This window comes from Gadus chalcogrammus, chromosome 2 (genome assembly GCF_026213295.1).
Source record: "Gadus chalcogrammus isolate NIFS_2021 chromosome 2, NIFS_Gcha_1.0, whole genome shotgun sequence".
Taxonomy (NCBI): Eukaryota; Metazoa; Chordata; class Actinopteri; order Gadiformes; family Gadidae; genus Gadus; species Gadus chalcogrammus.
In genome coordinates this window covers 16,808,790-16,831,025 of record NC_079413.1, presented here as the reverse complement: position 1 = coordinate 16,831,025, position 22,236 = coordinate 16,808,790, and the positions used below count along the sequence as shown (strand labels likewise).

The 22,236-nt window shown below is 47.8% G+C and overlaps 1 long non-coding RNA gene across 1 annotated transcript; it reads left to right on the top strand.

Annotated features, from left to right (window-relative positions):
- Positions 1-15,572: 15,572 nt before the first annotated feature.
- Positions 15,573-16,564, top strand: LOC130403071 (uncharacterized). The gene is made up of 2 exons (XR_008904058.1): positions 15,573-15,966; positions 16,272-16,564. It is a non-coding gene; the product is annotated as an uncharacterized LOC130403071 (long non-coding RNA).
- Positions 16,565-22,236: the final 5,672 nt, after the last annotated feature.

Genomic DNA, 22,236 nt, shown 5'->3' with positions numbered 1-22,236 from the left:
ACACACACACACACTCCATCCACCACATCGAATATGGTTTCTTGTGAGGGGGAATGTGCGCGGTGGATTGATTCCCCTCCGCTTACATAAATCCTTTGTCTATATTTAGCGCTACCATGGTACATGACTGCAGAGTTCCATACTGCGCTGTGCGTGTCTCACTCCGAGCGCGTCGATTTCTGACGAACGGTCAGTGACTTTTGCTTCAGTTTCTGACGCAAAAGGGTACCCTTGCGCTGCTTTTTTAGACGCATGGGGTTTTCAACTAGTTACAATGTAACCCTTTGACGGGGGACCCGATGGCTGCACATAGAGACGCTATGAGCATTCATATCCCATTGGCTAACGGAGGACCTTGCGCTTCTTTTTTCGACGCAGGGGGTTTTCCACTCATTGCAATGTAATCCCTCCACGCAGGCGCGGCCCTCCCTACAGGCGGGTCAGGCGGCCGCCTAGAGCGCCATCTAGAGGGGGGGCGCAAAATCTAAAATATGCGAAAAAAAAAAAAATTACCCCCCCCCGTCAACAATCGCTTCACCCCCCCCCCCCCCCACCCCCCCCCCCCCCCCCCCCCCCCCCCCCCCCCCCCCCCCCCCCCCGTCAACAATCGCTTCATACACCCCCCCCCCTCGCCTAGAGCGCCAAATGTGCTGGGGCCGCCCCTGCCTCCACGGCAATATATGAAGCTATGAGCATTAATTCCATTGGCTAACGGAAGAGCCGATGGCTGCACATAGAGACGCTATGAGCATTCATCCCATTGGCCAACGGAGGACCTTGTGCTTCTTTTTTCGACGCAGGGGTTTTTCCACTCATTACAATGTAATCCCTCCACGGCAATATATGAAGCTATAAGCATTCATCCCATTGGCTAACGGAAGAGCCGATGGCTGCACAATAACGGCGATTTTACAGTGACATCTGTGACATTCCTCAACACAACTACACCAACGTGTCCTTGTTAATTACACAACATGTATGGGTTAAGGCTCTGGGCATCAGTTGTCCTGTTTGGTGCTTTGATTGAGAGAAACAATCGTTTTTTTGATCAGTGTTGGGTAGCCGAGCGTTGGGTTCCGTTGGGTTCCGAGCGCGTCGATTTCTGACGAACGGTCAGTGACTTTTGCTTCAGTTTCTGACGCAAAAGGGTACCCATGCGCTGCTTTTTTAGACGCATGGGGTTTTCAGCAGCCATCGGGTCCCCCGTCAAAGGGTTATTGTAACTAGTTGAAAACCCCATGTTTTCACTGACCGTTCGTCAGAAATCGACGCGCTCGGAGTGGCTTCAGTTTCTGACGCTGAGGTCGTTGCTATAGAGGCCACGTCCGTGCGCTTTTTTTTGACAACTGACAGAGCAAACCCTTTCTCATCAAAATTACGTTCCCAGAGAACTATTCGGCATTCTCAATTACTTTTGTCTAAAAAACGTATTTTGTCCGTGATTACGTTTTATTGAACATATTGTAATGACCTCGCCGGTGACATAACGATGTCGAGTCATTAGTAATTGAAGGAACTTTTAATGAACCAAAACCAGGTCACTGAAACCCGTAACCAACGGCAGAAATCCCACCCAAAACAAACCCCGGTTACCCCGGCAACCCCCAACACGGTCTCACTCATGTGCAGGCCCCCACCCTCGTGTTCTTCCAAGGCCCTCCCCCAGCTGACCTAATGATTCGCCCCCACACTGATTGACAAGAAGAACATTACAATACATGCACGCAGAACAACTGGCATAACGGACAACGAAATACAATGCAACACATAACACACAAACTATTTAACTGTCCCAGGGTCGCTACAATATCGTAAATACGAATTCGTTCTCAGCCTATTTTTGCCATTTATTTACCGTGTTACTATGGCAGAATAAAGAATAAATTAATGCATTATCATTCATCTTGAACATGTGTTTTTACAGTATAGAGTGGTGGAGAGGGATGACGTATGTTGGCAAACCCGGAAGTGAGCGTCGCCCTCGGTTCCCTTGACAAAAAGCCAACGGGTTTTCCATTGGATTTTGGATTATTGCAGAAAAATCCTCAACTCCTCAAAAACGGAAAATAAATAAATAAATAAAAATAACCGTGCTCCAAAGAACGAAGTGTAAACCAATGCATTCTGAATGGGAGTGTTTCTCCGATTTTTCCACGCTACACAACGGAATGTAAACCCATGCAAATAAAGACTTCATGGTCATAATAATTTAAATATCATTAATCTACTACTGAGTGTGTAGGGAGGTAGGCTATTCTATTTTTTTCAACGGGGCTGAATCCATTCACTTGACCGTCATGGTTGCTATGGTGGTTGCTATCGACCGCCCCCTCTAACGCCCCGTGCCCACTACATGCGTCCGTTGACTGATGTGGGAAGGCGTGGCTGACTGATGGGGGAGTAGTCTTTGCAGATGCATCCGTCAGCCAATCAAATCGGGTTCTTCCCGCTACTTCCTGCTTGTTGCGATGCAAGATGACCCGCTTTCCATGAAGTATCGTCAGAGCCCGAGTCGCGTCACAGTGCTTAAATTTGCATACGCGATTGTTACGTCCCCCGCTAGGGGAAGGGGTGGCAACATAAAACCAGATGTCTTTGGTTAACTGGAAGTTGTTTATTTGTTTATTTAGCCCAGTGCATGGGATAAGTTCCCGTGTAGCAATTAACAAGAACCTCGATCAACCAACAAATAACCATTCGAAGACCCAATATGGCAAGCTTCATATCCAAGGCCAGCTGCCGTGGATGTTGAGCTCGCCCGTGCTTTATCCTCCCGGATCCTCGGCCCTCCGATGCAGCAGCCAATCACGTCCGGGGACCGGCACATCAAAATTAACATAATGGTCAACAAATCACACGCGGGGAAAAACACATGATCATTAGCATGAGCATCGACAAACTGAGGATTTTACTCATGAGGGCGGGGTGTCAATCAGCAACCGTACAGCGATCTGATTGGATGACGGATCCGTCGCTGCCAAAAAGTTGAAAATTTTTCAACTTCTTGACTGAGCCGAAGGCTCCAACGGAACGTACGGATCCACAATGCATTGCGCGTCCGTCCCCATTAAAGTCAATGGGGATAACGCAACGGACGCATGTAGTGGGCACGGGGCGTAAGGGCCCTTACATAGTCGACGCGAGTGACGCGCGTAAACGACGTGAGTGACGCGAGCGTCGCGCTTCCTTTCATAAGGCGGCTGCATGCTTCAGCGTTGGTGTTACGTTGTTGCGCAAAATTTACTCAAAGCAATTCATGCTCCCTTTTAGGTTGCGCGTGTTGCGCGTGTTGCCAAGCAATTTACCGCCAGAACAGTAGGTGGAGTAATATGTGGAGGAAAGTTTTTCGTTGAAGACGACCTCGAGAATGACGTCTTTGTCTGTGGGAGTCGTTGGTTTGTTTATGTGCCAGATCGTGTTCTCCCCATACACAGTGAATGATGGCAACAGACAGAGGAACAGGGGTGATGAAGTTGTTGATCATTGGGGTTGTATAAATGTGCATATCTCTCTACATTTTAAAACGACATAATGTGTTGGCAGCAAAGTTAACTTCACTTCAGGTTAATGCTTTTGTATATGAGCCTGCCGGGTGATACTCCAGACAGGAAGTAGTAACCAGACCAGCAAACCAATCACAGCCTTGCAGGCTGGGCGGCTCGCGTAAAAGCTTACGTAAAAAATGACGCAAGTCTAGAAAAATCGCCCGACGCACGCAAGACGTGAGAAGTCGCGCAAGGGGGGCGCAAGGGCGCGCAAGGGCCTCTTGCGCTTGCGCTTACGCTTACGTAACCGAGCATAAACCAGCCTATAGTCTACACAGCATACGCGAACGTCGCGGGCAATGCATGACATGCAATACACCACTCACGCCATGGGTGGCAGCAGAGTCACGGTGTTTTCGCGGGGGGACGTTCCAGGTGACGTTCCGATCAAAGTGGCTACGGAAGATGAGTGATGAAGCGCAGAGATATGCGGTGGTATGTGCGCCCTTTAAATACCACACGATATCAGGATGGGGAATTTGTTTCTCTGGTGCTTCCAATGCGAAGCATGGACGAGGAGAGGCATTTCCAGTATTTTCGGATGTCGGCGCCAAAGTTTGATGATCTCCTTTCGCGAGTCATCCGATATCTTCCCGACTCACCAAAACCGGCCCTTGTCAGGGAGCAGCTGGCAGATTATTTTTTGTCAGATGCTGACGTGTTTCCCCACCAGTACAATGTGCTACGATTGGGTATGCGCACTGACCAATAAATGTATATACATTGGTCACTTGGAAGTGTGGCATTAGGGGAAAACCAAGCTAACCGACAACGCCACCCTAGGGATTGCACCCAGGGATATACTAATCAATTAAATCCAAACAATTATATAGCACACACGTTCGTTTGACTGACGGCACCAGAGACGAAGTTCCAAAAATAGGTTGTTTTTATTAACTAAAACATGCGTGTTCCACATGTAATAAAACAGGATAAATGAAATCAATTGGTATGTAGGGGATAGACAGGATGGTTAGGGCTGAGGCTTACCAGCAGGGGGCAAGATACCAGGAGACGGAGGGGGGAGACACATAAACACCAACCAGTCACTCGTGCTCGCACATACACACAGCAAAACAGGATCAAAATGATAAAAGAGAAATTCCAAGAGGACACACGTGAAACCACACTCGGGAAGGGGGCACCACCACCTAAAGGATCTAGTTGCCTCCCTGCGGTGGGCACTCAGCGCCTGGAAACGAAGGAACAAAAGAGAGATGAGGGCAGATACAAACGACCAAACAAAACAATAAACACAACTACACAAAATGTAATTCACAAAAAGGAAATGAGTAAGAAAACAAAATATAACACAAACACACAATCCAGGCCAAAAAGGATCTTAAACATGCGTGATAGCCCACTGGTTATCCGCAGCTATAAAAAAAGGCCTCCTGCCAGTGGCTTAACAGAAGCAGGGCTCAAAACAAACCATAACCAGAATCCCCCAAATTAAACCAAACACTTCCCCAGGACAAACACGCACGCACTCGCCAACACTCTACACACACACACACACCAGTTGCGACACGGACAGATGGAAACACACAAGGACAAGTCAACAGACAGATCACGTTCAAAGAGTGGTCGTTAGCGTCTTCGCCGCTATCCTCCAGGCTAGCCCAGGACAAACACGCGCGCACTCGCCAACACTCTACAAACACACACACCGACACACACTAGTTGCGACACGGACAGGTGGAAACACACAAGGACAAGTCAACAGACAGATCACGTTCAGATAGTGGTCGTTGGCGTCTTCGCCGCTATCCTCCAGGCTAGCCCAGGACAGTTGGGCAGCTTTGGTGGTAAACAACGGGTGGCAAAAACAGCAGTCGGCAACGACACAATCGGCAGTACCAGGAAGTTGGCAACTTCCTACTTAAGCCAGCGGCTCACAGCGCACCGCTGAATGTTAGCATTCGGTTGGAATCCACACCGAGACTGTTACGCGATCAACAACCTGCACGCATCACCAACCAAGGCAGGGCACCAGCAGGCACCAGCAAGCAACAGGCACAAGCGCGGTAGCAAGTTGCCTGGAGGGGCGTAGCAGGAAATAACGAGGAGACAAATTGTGGCACCTCCCGACACAAAAAGCTACCTCAGAATAAATAAGGTGGAGACGCAAGCCATTGGCTGTGACGGCCCTGATCATTACAAAGGGCTCTGCCCCTGCGTCTCACCACAATCTACCCCCACATTTTCAGTCGGCGTCCCGACGATAGGCCGGTTGGCAGCCCCATTCGAACCCTGGGTTTGAAGAGCAGCACCAACTGGACTCGACACAGGGCCACTGGGGCACACCCCCATCTGGCCGGCTGTCTGAGGTAAATGGTGAATGTTAGAATGTTGGCCTGCCATGGCTCTACATGTCCGGCGTAGAGCCACTCCACCAATGCTCGACTCTGGGACCACTGGCGATAGCACTGGCCTACTGACCTCTACCTGATCCAGACTCTCTACCACCCGTACTACGGGTGTACCGTCAGTATGAACCACTCCGCTAGTACTAGTTTGAGTGTCTAGACTAGGGGAGGGGCTGGCTGGGATACTGGTGTTTACCGCAGTAGATCTTGTTCCAGCCGATGATGTTGGGGGGTCAGCAGGCAACACCTGGGGGCCCGGACAGGCAAGTGCAACAACAGGCGTCGCTACTGGATGTAGCAGTGATGTCGGGGGCAAGAACGCCAGATCAACATCCATGTCGTCCTCCGTCACGACAACAGTCTCAACGACTGGCGGACTTGTGTAAGGCGGGCCTACCGGTGCATCGCTCCCTAGCCGGGCTTTAATGAGACCACGATGTACCTGTCGGACTTTGCTCCGATCAGTCACTGGAGCAATAGTGTACACCGCCCCGTTTACTGGGGGGGCTTTGATAACCTCGTATACCACTGGGCTCCACAGGTCCTGAATTTTGTGGCAGCCCCTCCTACTAAGGTTACGGAGGTAGACCAACTCACCCTCCCCCAGTGGTAGATCTTTAACCTGACGGTCATGGGCCTCTTTCCGTTTACCGGCTGCAGCTCGAAGCCGGCCTTCAGCCCCCTGAAAGGCGACTTGCAGCCTGGCTTGGTGTTCGTCAATCCAATCATGCACCGTCCCGGCTACAGGGTCGGGTACTGTTCCCAGCAAAAAGTCAAGCGGTAGGCGTGGCTCCTGGCCGAACAACAGGAAGTGAGGGGACTCACCGGTTGCTGAATGCGGGGTGGTATTATAACAGAAGAGCAGCTGTGGGAGGCACGCAACCCAATCTCTTTTTCGAGATGCTGGCAGAGTACGGAGGAGGTTATGTAGGGTGCGGTTAAACCGCTCACACTGGCCATTACCGGCAGGATGGTAGGGCGTGGTGCGGGATTTCTCCACACCATAGAGCTGGCAAAGTTGTTGGATGAGAATTGCCTCAAAACAACGACCTTGGTCGGAATGGATGCGAGCAGGGACACCGAACTTGTAAAACCACTCATGGACAAGCACTCTTGCCACGGTGGAAGCACGCTGGTCCTGGGTTGGGATGGCCAGCGAAAACTTACTGAACACGTCAGTCATGACTAGAACATTTTCCACACCCGACCGAGACGGTTCCAGTGACGTGAAATCCACAGCAAGTACCTCATTTGGCCTTGAGGCCAACAAATGCCCCATGAAGCTACGTGCTGGGGGTTTAGTGTCTTTTGCAGTTTGACATCGCTCGCACTCAAGGCACCAACGAGCCACATCGGAGGACATCCCGGGCCAATAGCACCGTTTACGGGCCAAGTCCAAGGTGCGCTCCACCCCCTGGTGGCCATGCTCCTGATGTAACTGGGTCAGAACATCAGACTTCAACTTAGCAGGAAGCAACAGTTGGAAATATTCCTCTGCTCCGTCTGAACGAAACACCCTACGGTATATGGCACCTTCCCTTTCCACTAGTCGGTCCCACTGGCATAAGAGAACCAATGCCGACTTGGACATTCGCTGTCTCTCAGCAGGCCCAGGTTTAACACCTCGCCTCCAATGTGGCACAACCTCCTGGAAGACGGGATCTTGTTCCTGACTAGAGTGCAAATGGGAGGTTTTGTTATCAGGGAACGCCGTAACCACCGCTTGAACCACCTGCGTTACTGGCTGTGCCTGCTCAACTTGCTGTAAGGCAGTTGGAAGGGTCGTGCCCAGGGCCAAATCCGCCAAAACAGGATGGTCCGAGGGGTTCTGCCTCGACAGAGCATCCGCATTGCGGTTCTGTCTGCCGGAGCGATATTTGATCTCGTAGTCGAATGGAGCCATCTGGGCAACCCAGCGCTGCTCTAATGCTCCTAGTTTTGCAGTAGCCAGGTGACTTAGGGGATTGTTGTCCGTAAAGATAATACAGCGCTGCCCCAACAGATACTCCCTAAACTTTTCGGTGAGGGCCCACTTGAGCGCGACGAACTCCAACTTCATGGAACTGTAGTTGGACATGTTGCGCTCAGTGGGCCTAAGACCACGGCTGGCATAAGCTATAGGGCGCACCTTCCCCCCCTGTTCCTGAGATAGAACAGCCCCTAATCCGCTGTAACTCGCATCCACTTCTAAGATAAATGGCAAGCTGAAATCGGCGTAGGCAAGGACAGGGGCCGTGGTCAGCTTTCTCTTTAGGGCATCAAAGCTTTGCTGGCACTCTTCAGACCAATGGGACAGCAAACTTTGGCCCGGGCCTCGCTTTGATTTAGTGCCACCCAGCGCCGCCACCAGCTTGTGGAGGGGGGCCGCCGCCTTGGCAAAACCCTCCACAAACCGGCGGTAGTAGCTGGCGAACCCCAAGAAAGAACGCACCTCCGAGACGGTGCTAGGGCAACGCCAACTAGCCACTGCCTCAATCTTTTTAGGGTCTGTCGCCACCCCCTGACTCGAAATGACGTGACCGAGGTAGCCAACCTCCTGTTTGAAAAATGCACATTTGCTCAACTTGGCCTTAAGGCCCTCATGCTGCAAACGCCCCAGAACAAGTTCCAAACGTTCCAGGTGTTGGGAAACAGAAGTAGAAAAGACCACAATGTCATCCAAGTACAACAACAAGGTTTGACATTGCTGGTCCCCAAAAATCCTTTCCATCAACCTTTGAAAGGTTGCTGGCGCGTTACAAAGGCCGAATGGCATTCGCTGCCATTCGAAAAGGCCGAAAGGTGTACAGAAGGCCGTCTTGGCACGATCACCCACCGCAACAGGGACCTGATGATACCCGCTGGCTAGGTCCATAGTAGAGAACCAGTGGGCTCCTGTCAATGCATCGAGGGACTCCTCGATGCGAGGAAGAGGGAAAGCGTCTTTGCGTGTCTTCGCGTTTAGTTGGCGGTAGTCAACACACATGCGGAGACTACCATCCTTCTTTCGGGCCAACACTATAGGGGACGCATATGGGCTACAACTCTCAGTGATAACTTGTGCCTCCATCAATAAATTGATATGAGCCTTAGCCATCTCATATTCCGATGGGGGGATGCGCCTGTATCGTTGTCGAACTGGCGCCTCATCGACTAGTGGAATCTGATGAGAGAGGAGGTTAGTACAACCCAGGTCCCCATCATGGGAGGCAAAGATTCCGCTGAACCGCTGTAGCAAATTCCGGACCCTTTCCTGGTCTGAAGCCTCCAAGACAGAGAGGTCAATTTCCTCAATCTGGGATGGTACTGATGATGTAACCATCTGGGAGGCAACAGTGGCCATCACAGTGTTGACCTCGGTGACACTTGCGGGCAAACTCACCACTTGCACACAACACAAACTTCCCAAATCGGTGCGAGGATACAGTAACACATCTTCCGTGCCCACATTAACTATCGGTATGTAGCTAGTACTACGGCTCACCCGGATCAGAGATGGCGAGGCCAACAAGCCCGCAGGAAGTCCTCTGTCCGTGGGCTCAAACAATACCGAGGTGTCGGAAAACTGTGCTGAACATGTAGCAGCTACCATAACCATAGTGCCACCCGGGATACGATGGGCTCGGCCTCCACGGACTTTGACCCTCCCTGGCCTTATGGGGTGAGTTTCTGCAAAATGACACCGCTGTAGGGCCTCAGCAACAGCACCATGAGCCTGAGAGACAGAGGGCAGTCCGAAGAGGGCCAGACCATGCTGCCCAAAAAGCTCATGGTAGCATTTATTCAAAATGTTCATGCCGAGCACACCAGGTGCCTGGAGGCCAATCCCCCCAGGTGGGTCTCTCACAACCAGAACACCGCACTGTGCTATGGACTTTCCACAAAGCTCAACATCCAGTTCTAAATAGCCGACGTAGGGTATGCTCAGCCCGTTGGCTGCCCGGAGCTGTAGCCATTGACAAGAGCGCAGACGGTCAGAGCCCCAGGGTTCAAAGTGATTCAAAAAGAAGGTCTCGGTGACGGTAGACACCATTGACCCGGTGTCTATTAGGCATGGTACCGGGACCCCACCAATGAGTACATCTAAATGGGGACATGATGAGATTAAGCTAGATCCGACGGACACGTTACTCGAGCCAGGCAACCCCCCACCAGAACTTTGGCTCTGCAGTTCGGTGGGTGCTAGTTTCCCACCGACGGACGAGGTGAAAACTGTCCATTGCTCCTAGGGTGGTTTGCCGAGAAGGCCTGGGCATGAGGAGGAACCCTTGGCCCGTCACAATCTTGGGCAAAATGGCCAGGCTGTTGGCACCGCCTGCATATAATGGGGTTGCCACGAGGCCTTTGATAAGGGCGCTGTAACGTGGCAACACTCTGGGACAGTTGATTAAGCTGCTCTTGTTGACGTCTCAACATGTCCTTTAGCTCTGATAGTTCAGACCCCTCTGTGGAGCTGCTAGAAACGGGCATATGACCACCATGCACTGCATACTGGACACCATGTATGGATGGAACAGACTGACTGCGACCCCTCGCGCCACCCGGCATGCCCTCGTGCTCCCACCTAATAGCCTCTGCTCTGAGCTCTAGCATGGTCATGGTTGGCTGGCGTCTTATAAGCTGCTTAAGTTCCCTCCGCAAAGCACCATCGATAACATGCTCAGAGAATTGATCGCGTAACAAAACCTCAGCATTCACCAAACCATCGGGTGCACGATGCTTTACTGTATTCATAATACTCATCAAAGCCAAAGAGAACTCCAACAAGGTTTCACCATCCTGCTGCTTCCTCGAAAAGAAAGCCTCTTGCAGGGCTACATAAGACTGAGAGCATCCGTACAATTCCCGGAGAATACTTTTGATCTTTTTGGGATCATTTCTATCGGTGCTCGGGCGATACTTTATCTCCTCTCTGGCCTCCCCTTCTAACTGATCAAACAGAAAGAAAGCTTGATCATTCACAGAAAGGTGACGTGCCCGCATGCATGCCTCTGCCTCTTCAATCCATTCATTTACCTTAATCCCTGACTTTCCTTTAAACATGGGACACTTTCTATCACGGGGGACGAACACCAATCTCTCTGCCACAGAGGCCCCAGGCTCAGCAAGTAAGGCATCGCCCGAAGGTGCTGGATTCGGTCTTAGGTTCAATCTCTCATTATCTGCTTTAAGCTGTGCCACCAATTCCCTCAGCTCTTGTAGCTCTTCTATATTCATGGCTAAACTATGATTTACCTGTGCCAGCGAGGTTTTTGGTCCACTGTAAAAGGAGCACAGCAGCCAACTGCTACGACGGTCAAGACAACTGCTGTTTTTGCCAACATACACTCACGCAGACAGAGAGAAAGGTCAATTTAAATGCCTGAAGTGAAGGGAGAAAAAAAATAATAAAATAAGTAAAGTACAACCTATAAATATCGGAACATACGCCTCTGGTGTTTTTAGAAAGTCGATCCTGCCGACAACGCCAAATGTGGCATTAGGGGAAAACCAAGCTAACCGACAACGCCACCCTAGGGATTGCACCCAGGGATATACTAATCAATTAAATCCAAACAATTATATAGCACACACGTTCGTTTGACTGACGGCACCAGAGACGAAGTTCCAAAAATAGGTTGTTTTTATTAACTAAAACATGCGTGTTCCACATGTAATAAAACAGGATAAATGAAATCAATTGGTATGTAGGGGATAGACAGGATGGTTAGGGCTGAGGCTTACCAGCAGGGGGCAAGATACCAGGAGACGGAGGGGGGAGACACATAAACACCAACCAGTCACTCGTGCTCGCACATACACACAGCAAAACAGGATCAAAATGATAAAAGAGAAATTCCAAGAGGACACACGTGAAACCACACTCGGGAAGGGGGCACCACCACCTAAAGGATCTAGTTGCCTCCCTGCGGTGGGCACTCAGCGCCTGGAAACGAAGGAACAAAAGAGAGATGAGGGCAGATACAAACGACCAAACAAAACAATAAACACAACTACACAAAATGTAATTCACAAAAAGGAAATGAGTAAGAAAACAAAATATAACACAAACACACAAACCAGGCCAAAAAGGATCTTAAACATGCGTGATAGCCCACTGGTTATCCGCAGCTATAAAAAAAGGCCTCCTGCCAGTGGCTTAACAGAAGCAGGGCTCAAAACAAACCATAACCAGAATCCCCCAAATTAAACCAAACACTTCCCCAGGACAAACACGCACGCACTCGCCAACACTCTACACACACACACACACCAGTTGCGACACGGACAGATGGAAACACACAAGGACAAGTCAACAGACAGATCACGTTCAAAGAGTGGTCGTTAGCGTCTTCGCCGCTATCCTCCAGGCTAGCCCAGGACAAACACGCGCGCACTCGCCAACACTCTACAAACACACACACCGACACACACTAGTTGCGACACGGACAGGTGGAAACACACAAGGACAAGTCAACAGACAGATCACGTTCAGATAGTGGTCGTTGGCGTCTTCGCCGCTATCCTCCAGGCTAGCCCAGGACAGTTGGGCAGCTTTGGTGGTAAACAACGGGTGGCAAAAACAGCAGTCGGCAACGACACAATCGGCAGTACCAGGAAGTTGGCAACTTCCTACTTAAGCCAGCGGCTCACAGCGCACCGCTGAATGTTAGCATTCGGTTGGAATCCACACCGAGACTGTTACGCGATCAACAACCTGCACGCATCACCAACCAAGGCAGGGCACCAGCAGGCACCAGCAAGCAACAGGCACAAGCGCGGTAGCAAGTTGCCTGGAGGGGCGTAGCAGGAAATAACGAGGAGACAAATTGTGGCACCTCCCGACACAAAAAGCTACCTCAGAATAAATAAGGTGGAGACGCAAGCCATTGGCTGTGACGGCCCTGATCATTACAAAGGGCTCTGCCCCTGCGTCTCACCACAGAAGCATGACTTTTGATTCATTAGTTATCATGTTACACAAGTTACCTAATTTGGTTTACGTCAAACTCATTAATTCATATCCATATAAAATGTTTATACAACGAGCTATTGCCTTGACAGATGAATGAATTATTTAAGTGTAGGCCTATAGCCAAAGGCTTTAAGCTATAGCGCATAATGTCCACAGAAATTATATGGTAGGCAAAATTATTAGAGAAAAGGGGTTTATTTATCAAATACAGAAAATAGTCCCACCATACACGCACACATTTTTCATTCACTACACACTCACGCTTTCAAATTTCATTCACTCAAAGAGGCTACTGAACTTATGTTTCACACAGAACATGAACATTTATGTTTCACATAGAACGTGAACACAAAACATTACGTAATTAATTCAAATAGGCTAATTCTAAAACAAATAAGGCCAGCAATAGAACGAATATCGGGTGACAAGAAGATCATTAAAATGGCTCACAATCCCGCATCAGCTGTCTGATGTCGCGCATCAAAATAGCACTTTGACCCTGTGGAAGGGTTCGCATAAATTGGCTCAGATAATTAGTAAAAGAGACGTCAAGTCATTCTTATCCCGTTCCCGCATCCTCTCATATGTTCTTCTGTAAATATAACCTATAGTAGTAATAATGTACAATATTTGCAGTATCGCCCCCACCGACAACGCTTGGTATTGCATGGTTCGGCGCGTCGCGTATCAAAAATTTGGAGGACGCGTTTTGCTACGCTTCGACGCTTAATGGCGGCCGAAGCGTCGCGTAGCGTAGCTTTTTGGACGCGTAGCGTAGCGTCGCGTCGACTATGTAAGGGCCCTAATACTCGTGGCTCACGCGGCAAAGGAGCTGCCGTAAATTGGGTTGTTTTTATCGTAAACTAGGGTCCGATGGTTGAAAAATAGACAGATATTCCAAGGTATCCTTAAAAGGCCGCTTGGATGTGTTTATTTTCTGCAGTTTAGACTTTTTCTATAACTAATTTTTGAAAGCAAAACACCAAGCTCATTGATTTAACGAGGGAGGGTTATTTGAAACAATTTATTAAATAAATATTTGTGAGAGGTCATTCCTTCTCCTGATTTTACTTCCTATTTATGTCTAGGGTAAACCCCTACTGTCCACAAGCATCCCCCCCCCTCCCCATATGGATTTGGAGAATTGTTGCCACGTCCCAGTGGTGGAGGTATCATATATATATGAAAGAGGGCATTCAATTATAGCCTACAATGATCAATTAGGAGGCCGAAGCCTTAAAGGAAGTGATGCAATAGGTGACTGAGTCGACAACATTTAAGTAAGCTGTATATGTATAGGGTCTCTTATATATCAAAGAGGGTCTCAAAGGACGCATACGCTTCAACCTGTGGCTCCAGCACTACAGGAAATGACTCAGCAAGTGCTCCATCTCGTTGCAACTCACCCAGCGGCTCGCTTGCAAGATTTTGGCCTGAAGTTCTTCCCAGACCTACACCCTAGCCATCCAACATGCATATCTGAGAATCAGGCCTCTCTTTAATAATGACAAAAAGTTATGAGAGAAACACACATTAACTTTTTGTTATCTCATAAGCGGCGTGGTGCCGGCTCCTTTTGACCTTTTGACCCCCGACTTCAAAAACGTGGCCACAGGCCAGCTGTGTCTACACACCTTTAGCCACAAATGTACACCTCCATCCCACAAAAAATGGGGACTAGAAACTAACCTCTGTCTTATGTATATTTACTGTACTGTTGGAGGTCACGCCCCTTTGCCGACCTTTTCGAGATAGCTAGGGATGCTAAAATGTTGATTTGGAGTTCTAGCCCTTTGGAGTTCTAGCCCCTTGATTTGGAGATTTGGAGTTCTAGCCCTTAGAGAAAAAAAGTTTTCCCAAATGGAGTATCATTTGGACAAAGCCCCTCAGAAGTGTAGCCTGCAAGACCTAATGGTTCAGAATGTGGTGGAAAAACTGTTTTTGAGATAGGAAGGTCCTACCGCCCTGAAATTTTAATACCTTATTCTAGGGCCTAACTGGGACCTCCGCACCGAAACTTGGCCCGGTCGGACCCCGAGGGCAGGAAGGGGGGGGCCTGCCCTCGGGGTCTGACCGGGCCAAGTTTCGGGCAGGAAAACAACCCAAAAAACAACCCAATTTACGGCAGCTCCTTTGCCGCGTGAGCCACGAGTATTAGAGGGGGCGGTCGATAGCAACCACCATAGCAACCATGACGGTCAAGTGACTGGATTCAGCCCCGTTGAAAAAAATAGAATAGCCTACCTCCCTACACACTCAGTAGTAGATTAATGATATTTAAATTATTATGACCATGAAGTCTTTATTTGCATGGGTTTACATTCCGTTGTGTAGCATGGAAAAATCGGAGAAACACTCTCATTCAGAATGCATTGGTTTACACTTCGTTCTTTGGAGCACGGTTATTTTTATTTATTTATTTATTTTCCGTTTTTGAGGAGTTGAGGATTTTTCTGCAATAATCCAAAATCCAATGGAAAACCCGTTGGCTTTTTGTCAAGGGAACCGAGGGCGACGCTCACTTCCGGGTTTGCCAACATACGTCATCCCTCTCCACCACTCTATACTGTAAAAACACATGTTCAAGATGAATGATAATGCATTAATTTATTCTTTATTCTGCCATAGTAACACGGTAAATAAATGGCAAAAATAGGCTGAGAACGAATTCGTATTTACGATATTGTAGCGACCCTGGGACAGTTAAATAGTTTGTGTGTTATGTGTTGCATTGTATCAGAGAATGTCTAATATGAGGAGAACTGGCACTCGCGGGTTATTTCCGGGTTTCTGGACTGGTTGCAGTAATAATCTTTGACCACGCGGGGCGCTCGTAGGCGAGTCCAGAATGAATGGGAGCCAACGGGGTTTTATCCTCAGAATCCACTTTTCTCACGATGTAATTTTTTGTCAAGTAATTTTAAAGTTGCTATCAAAGGGTGGGGCTAAGATAATAAACTCAGCTGAATATTGCATTTTTTAAGGTCACGTATCTGTTCTAAAAAGGCGTTAAAAACATGCGATGACGTCACACACTGTAATACTGTCAGAGGTACTGCTTTACGGCAGTTTCTAAAGCACTTCCCTTGTCCCGCAACGATAACACCAGCTGTTGGAGGTAAGGCTTTTTTTTTGCCCTAGTTACAGAGTTTTAGTGAGCTAATGTAAAAAAAAAGAAATGCGCGAATGTTTTACATATGTATGTTACTTACAGAGAGTGTTTTTTCTAATCCTCACTGGTGCCGATGATAAAGCTTTTTTTTTTAGTAACGATTATGAGCCATTTCTTTCTCCTAAAATAGAAACCTGGATTAGAATCATAATTTTAAGACTGCATCAATTTAGTTTACATCAGTAAACAATCTGCTAGAGAGCAGTGTTCTGTTGTTCTCCTCATGCCTCTTACTTTCTTGATCTCTACAGTCGGACCTTGATGCTGTGACAACGGACAAGTCTTCTTCCTCTGTCCTTTTCCCCTGCCTCTGTTCAGTATGTTCAGTGTTGTTAAATCATCTTTTTTTTTATTAGTTACTGTTCTTATTGTGTTCTTGTTAGTGTGATTTTTGAATAAACTTGCCTGTTGCAATGTTGGTATAATGTTTGTATAATTACTGTTATACAACTGTTACTGTTTCAATGTGACCCAGACCATATTTCTCATTTAACAAACATGTGTAGCTTATAATGTGTTGCATGGCAGAGCAATTACGGTATATTCAATGGCTTAAAACAAACCCATCTGTAAGGATCAGTGAATGCATAGAAATCAATGACAAGTGGTGTAGATGGTTTTCCCTCTGTGCAAGGTCATTAGCCTAAGTCCTACAAAAAAATAACGACTGTAATAGCAGATGTTGAAGTTGTTAAATCGTTAACTAACCATTTGTATGGAACAATCGGTTAAGGTAAGTTAAGTGCTTGAGTCTCGACACTTTAGAGAATGTCTAGCGCGCAACTTGAATAAGCCATGTGCGATATTACCCGGGCTCCAGCGCAACTTTCCTTACTAGGTGAAGCCTCAGGTAGCCTAGGACCATTCATACAGGAGCAAGCAAGAACGTTACCTTTTTCTGTCCTTGGTAAACGAAAAGACGGACAATCCGTTTCCACTGTAAGTGCAGTTTATCATTGCACATTTACGAGGCATTTCTTTTTTAAACTATCTTTATTTTCGAAAAATAGACTGACAGATTAAATTATATTGAGCGGGATATTGACTATTATTTAAGGTGGTCATAACGTACCTACCATGTTTATAACACATTGAACATTGAACACAAGAAATGGAAGAAATTCCATTCATGCCCATGTACTTTCATCATACATACTATCTAAAAAATAAAAGGACCTGCAGGAAAATATAAATACAGTACTTAAAAATTGAGTTAACACGTTTCTGATTGCTCTTCAGCTTCAGATGCCGTAAGAGGGGTCTCTGGTCGTAATCAGTCGCAAGTCCGTCCCTGACCAATCAGCATTCATTAGCAGAATGCTAGCGTTTATGGCCAACAACGGCCCAAACTGTAAGAAATCGAAAGGACATAAGTACTCACTCATTTGACTTTTGAACCATAATCTATATTGAACTTGCGGAATCTACAATAAAATTTGCGATATTTCAACGACAAGCAGGTGAAAGAGGCATAATTAGCCGTTTAGCCCCATAGACTCCCATTCAATCTGGACTCGCCCGCGATCACCCCCAGTGGATGTCTCATGGAACTACAACCAAAATCGGTACAATGGGGCGTATAGGGAGTGCCCAGGCTCTTCGTAGACGGGCTCTGATTGTATTTCGTTGTCCGTTATGCCAGTTGTTCTGCGTGCATGTATTGTAATGTTCTTCTTGTCAATCAGTGTGGGGGCGAATCATTAGGTCAGCTGGGGGAGGGCCTTGGAAGAACACGAGGGTGGGGGCCTGCACATGAGTGAGACCGTGTTGGGGGTTGCCGGGGTAACCGGGGTTTGTTTTGGGTGGGATTTCTGCCGTTGGTTACGGGTTTCAGTGACCTGGTTTTGGTTCATTAAAAGTTCCTTCAATTACTAATGACTCGACATCGTTATGTCACCGGCGAGGTCATTACAATATGTTCAATAAAACGTAATCACGGACAAAATACGTTTTTTAGACAAACGTAATTGAGAATGCCGAATAGTTCTCTGGGAACGTAATTTTGATGAGAAAGGGTTTGCTCTGTCAGTTGTCAAAAAAAAGCGCACGGACGTGGCCTCTATAGCAACGACCTCAGCGTCAGAAACTGAAGCCACTCCGAGCGCGTCGATTTCTGACGAACGGTCAGTGACTTTTGCTTCAGTTTCTGACGCAAAAGGGTACCCTTGCGCTGCTTTTTTCGACGCATGGGGTTTTCAGCAGCCATCGGGTCCCCCGTCAAAGGGTTATTGTAACTAGTTGAAAACCCCATGCGTCTAAAAAAGCAGCGCATGGGTACCCTTTTGCGTCAGAAACTAAAGCAAAAGTCACTGACCGTTCGTCAGAAATCGACGCGCTCGGAACCCAACGGAACCCAACGCTCGGCTACCCAACACTGATCAAAAAAACGATTGTTTCTCTCAATCAAAGCACCAAACAGGACAACTGATGCCCAGAGCCTTAACCCATACATGTTGTGTAATTAGGAAGGACACGTTGGTGTAGTTGTGTTGAGGAATGTCACAGATGTCACTGTAAAATCGCCGTTATTGTGCAGCCATCGGCTCTTCCGTTAGCCAATGGGATGAATGCTTATAGCTTCATATATTGCCGTGGAGGGATTACATTGTAATGAGTGGAAAAACCCCTGCGTCGAAAAAAGAAGCACAAGGTCCTCCGTTAGATAGATAGATAGATAAATAGATAGATAGATAGATAGATAAATACTTTAATAATCCCAGAGGGAAATTATTTTTGTTTTTATTATTATAAAAACAATTTTATTATTTTTTTTGTTATTTTTTTTGAAATTATTTTTGTCACGAACTCCAGATATACATACACAAATAAATAAATAAATGGGTTAGCCAATGGGATGAATGCTCATAGCGTCTCTATGTGCAGCCATCGGCTCTTCCGTTAGCCAATGGAATTAATGCTCATAGCTTCATATATTGCCGTGGAGGGATTACATTGCAATGAGTGGAAAACCCCCTGCGTCGAAAAAAGAAGCGCAAGGTCCTCCGTTAAAGGCTGGTTTATGCTCGGTTACGTAAGCGTAAGCGCAAGCGCAAGAGGCCCTTGCGCGCCCTTGCGCCCCCCTTGCGCGACTTCTCACGTCTTGCGTGCGTCGGGCGATTTTTCTAGACTTGCGTCATTTCTTACGTAAGCTTTTACGCGAGCCGCCCAGCCTGCAAGGCTGTGATTGGTTTGCTGGTCTGGTTACTACTTCCTGTCTGGAGTATCACCCGGCAGGCTCATATACAAAAGCATTAACCTGAAGTGAAGTTAACTTTGCTGCCAACACATTATGTCGTTTTAAAATGTAGAGAGATATGCACATTTATACAACCCCAATGATCAACAACTTCATCACCCCTGTTCCTCTGTCTGTTGCCATCATTCACTGTGTATGGGGAGAACACGATCTGGCACATAAACAAACCAACGACTCCCACAGACAAAGACGTCATTCTCGAGGTCGTCTTCAACGAAAAACTTTCCTCCACATATTACTCCACCTACTGTTCTGGCGGTAAGTTGCTCGGCAACACGCGCAACACGCGCAACCTAAAAGGGAGCATGAATTGCTTTGAGTAAATTTTGCGCAACTACGTAACACCAACGCTGAAGCATGCAGCCGCCTTGAAGGCTGGTTTATGCTCGGTTACGTAAGCGTAAGCGCAAGCGCAAGAGGCCCTTGCGCGCCCTTGCGCCCCCCTTGCGCGACTTCTCACGTCTTGCGTGCGTCGGGTGATTTTTCTAGACTTGCGTCATTTTTTACGTAAGCTTTTACGCGAGCAGCCCAGCCTGCAAGGCTGTGTTTGGTTTGCTGGTCTGGTTACTACTTCCTGTCTGGAGTATCACCCGGCAGGCTCATATACAAAAGCATTAACCTGAAGTGAAGTTAACTTTGCTGCCAACACATTATGTCGTTTTAAAATGTAGAGAGATATGCACATTTATACAACCCCAATGATCAACAACTTCATCACCCCTGTTCCTCTGTCTGTTGCCATCATTCACTGTGTATGGGGAGAACACGATCTGGCACATAAACAAACCAACGACTCCCACAGACAAAGACGTCATTCTCGAGGTCGTCTTCAACGAAAAACTTTCCTCCACATATTACTCCACCTACTGTTCTGGCGGTAAATTGCTTGGCAACACGCGCAACACGCGCAACCTAAAAGGGAGCATGAATTGCTTTGAGTAAATTTTGCGCAACAACGTAACACCAACGCTGAAGCATGCAGCCGCCTTTAGGCTGGTTTATGCTCGGTTACGTAAGCGTAAGCGCAAGCGCAAGAGGCCCTTGCGCGCCCTTGCGCCCCCCTTGCGCGACTTCTCACGTCTTGCGTGCGTCGGGCGATTTTTCTAGACTTGCGTCATTTTTTACGTAAGCTTTTACGCGAGCCGCCCAGCCTGCAAGGCTGTGATTGGTTTGCTGGTCTGGTTACTACTTCCTGTCTGGAGTATCACCCGGCAGGCTCATATACAAAAGCATTAACCTGAAGTGAAGTTAACTTTGCTGCCAACACATTATGTCGTTTTAAAATGTAGAGAGATATGCACATTTATACAACCCCAATGATCAACAACTTCATCACCCCTGTTCCTCTGTCTGTTGCCATCATTCACTGTGTATGGGGAGAACACGATCTGGCACATAAACAAACCAACGACTCCCACAGACAAAGACAAGACGTCATTCTCGAGGTCGTCTTCAACGAAAAACTTTCCTCCACATATTACTCCACCTACTGTTCTGGCGGTAAATTGCTTGGCAACACGCGCAACCTAAAAGGGAGCATGAATTGCTTTGAGTAAATTTTGCGCAACAACGTAACACCAACGCTGAAGCATGCAGCCGCCTTTAGCCAATGGGATATGAATGCTCATAGCGTCTCTATGTGCAGCCATCGGGTCCCCCGTCAAAGGGTTACATTGTAACTAGTTGAAAACCCCATGCGTCTAAAAAAGCAGCGCAAGGGTACCCTTTTGCGTCAGAAACTGAAGCAAAAGTCACTGACCGTTCGTCAGAAATCGACGCGCTCGGAGTGAAGGCGGCTGCATGCTTCAGCGTTGGTGTTACGTTGTTGCGCAAAATTTACTCAAAGCAATTCATGCTCCCTTATAAGGCGGCTGCATGCTTCAGCGTTGGTGTTACGTTGTTGCGCAAAATTTACTCAAAGCAATTCATGCTCCCTTTTATGTTGCGCGTGTTGCGCGTGTTGCCAAGCAATTTACCGCCAGAACAGTAGGTGGAGTAATATGTGGAGGAAAGTTTTTCGTTGAAGACGACCTCGAGAATGACGTCTTTGTCTGTGGGAGTCGTTGGTTTGTTTATGTGCCAGATCGTGTTCTCTCCATACACAGTGAATGATGGCAACAGACAGAGGAACAGGGGTGATGAAGTTGTTGATCATTGGGGTTGTATAAATGTGCATATCTCTCTACATTTTAAAACGACATAATGTGTTGGCAGCAAAGTTAACTTCACTTCAGGTTAATGCTTTTGTATATGAGCCTGCCGGGTGATACTCCAGACAGGAAGTAGTAACCAGACCAGCAAACCAATCACAGCCTTGCAGGCTGGGCGGCTCGCGTAAAAGCTTACGTAAAAAATGACGCAAGTCTAGAAAAATCACCCGACGCACGCAAGACGTGAGAAGTCGCGCAAGGGGGGCGCAAGGGCGCGCAAGGGCCTCTTGCGCTTGCGCTTACGCTTACGTAACCGAGCATAAAGGCGGCTGCATGCTTCAGCGTTGGTGTTACGTTGTTGCGCAAAATTTACTCAAAGCAATTCATGCTCCCTTTTAGGTTGCGCGTGTTGCGCGTGTTGCCAAGCAATTTACCGCCAGAACAGTAGGTGGAGTAATATGTGGAGGAAAGTTTTTCGTTGAAGACGACCTCGAGAATGACGTCTTTGTCTGTGGGAGTCGTTGGTTTGTTTATGTGCCAGATCGTGTTCTCCCCATACACAGTGAATGATGGCAACAGACAGAGGAACAGGGGTGATGAAGTTGTTGATCATTGGGGTTGTGTAAATGTGCATATCTCTCTACATTTTAAAACGACATAATGTGTTGGCAGCAAAGTTAACTGAAAAAAAAAAAAGGTTAATGCTTTTGTATATGAGCCTGCCGGGTGATACTCCAGACAGGAAGTAGTAACCAGACCAGCAAACCAATCACAGCCTTGCAGGCTGGGCGGCTCGCGTAAAAGCTTACG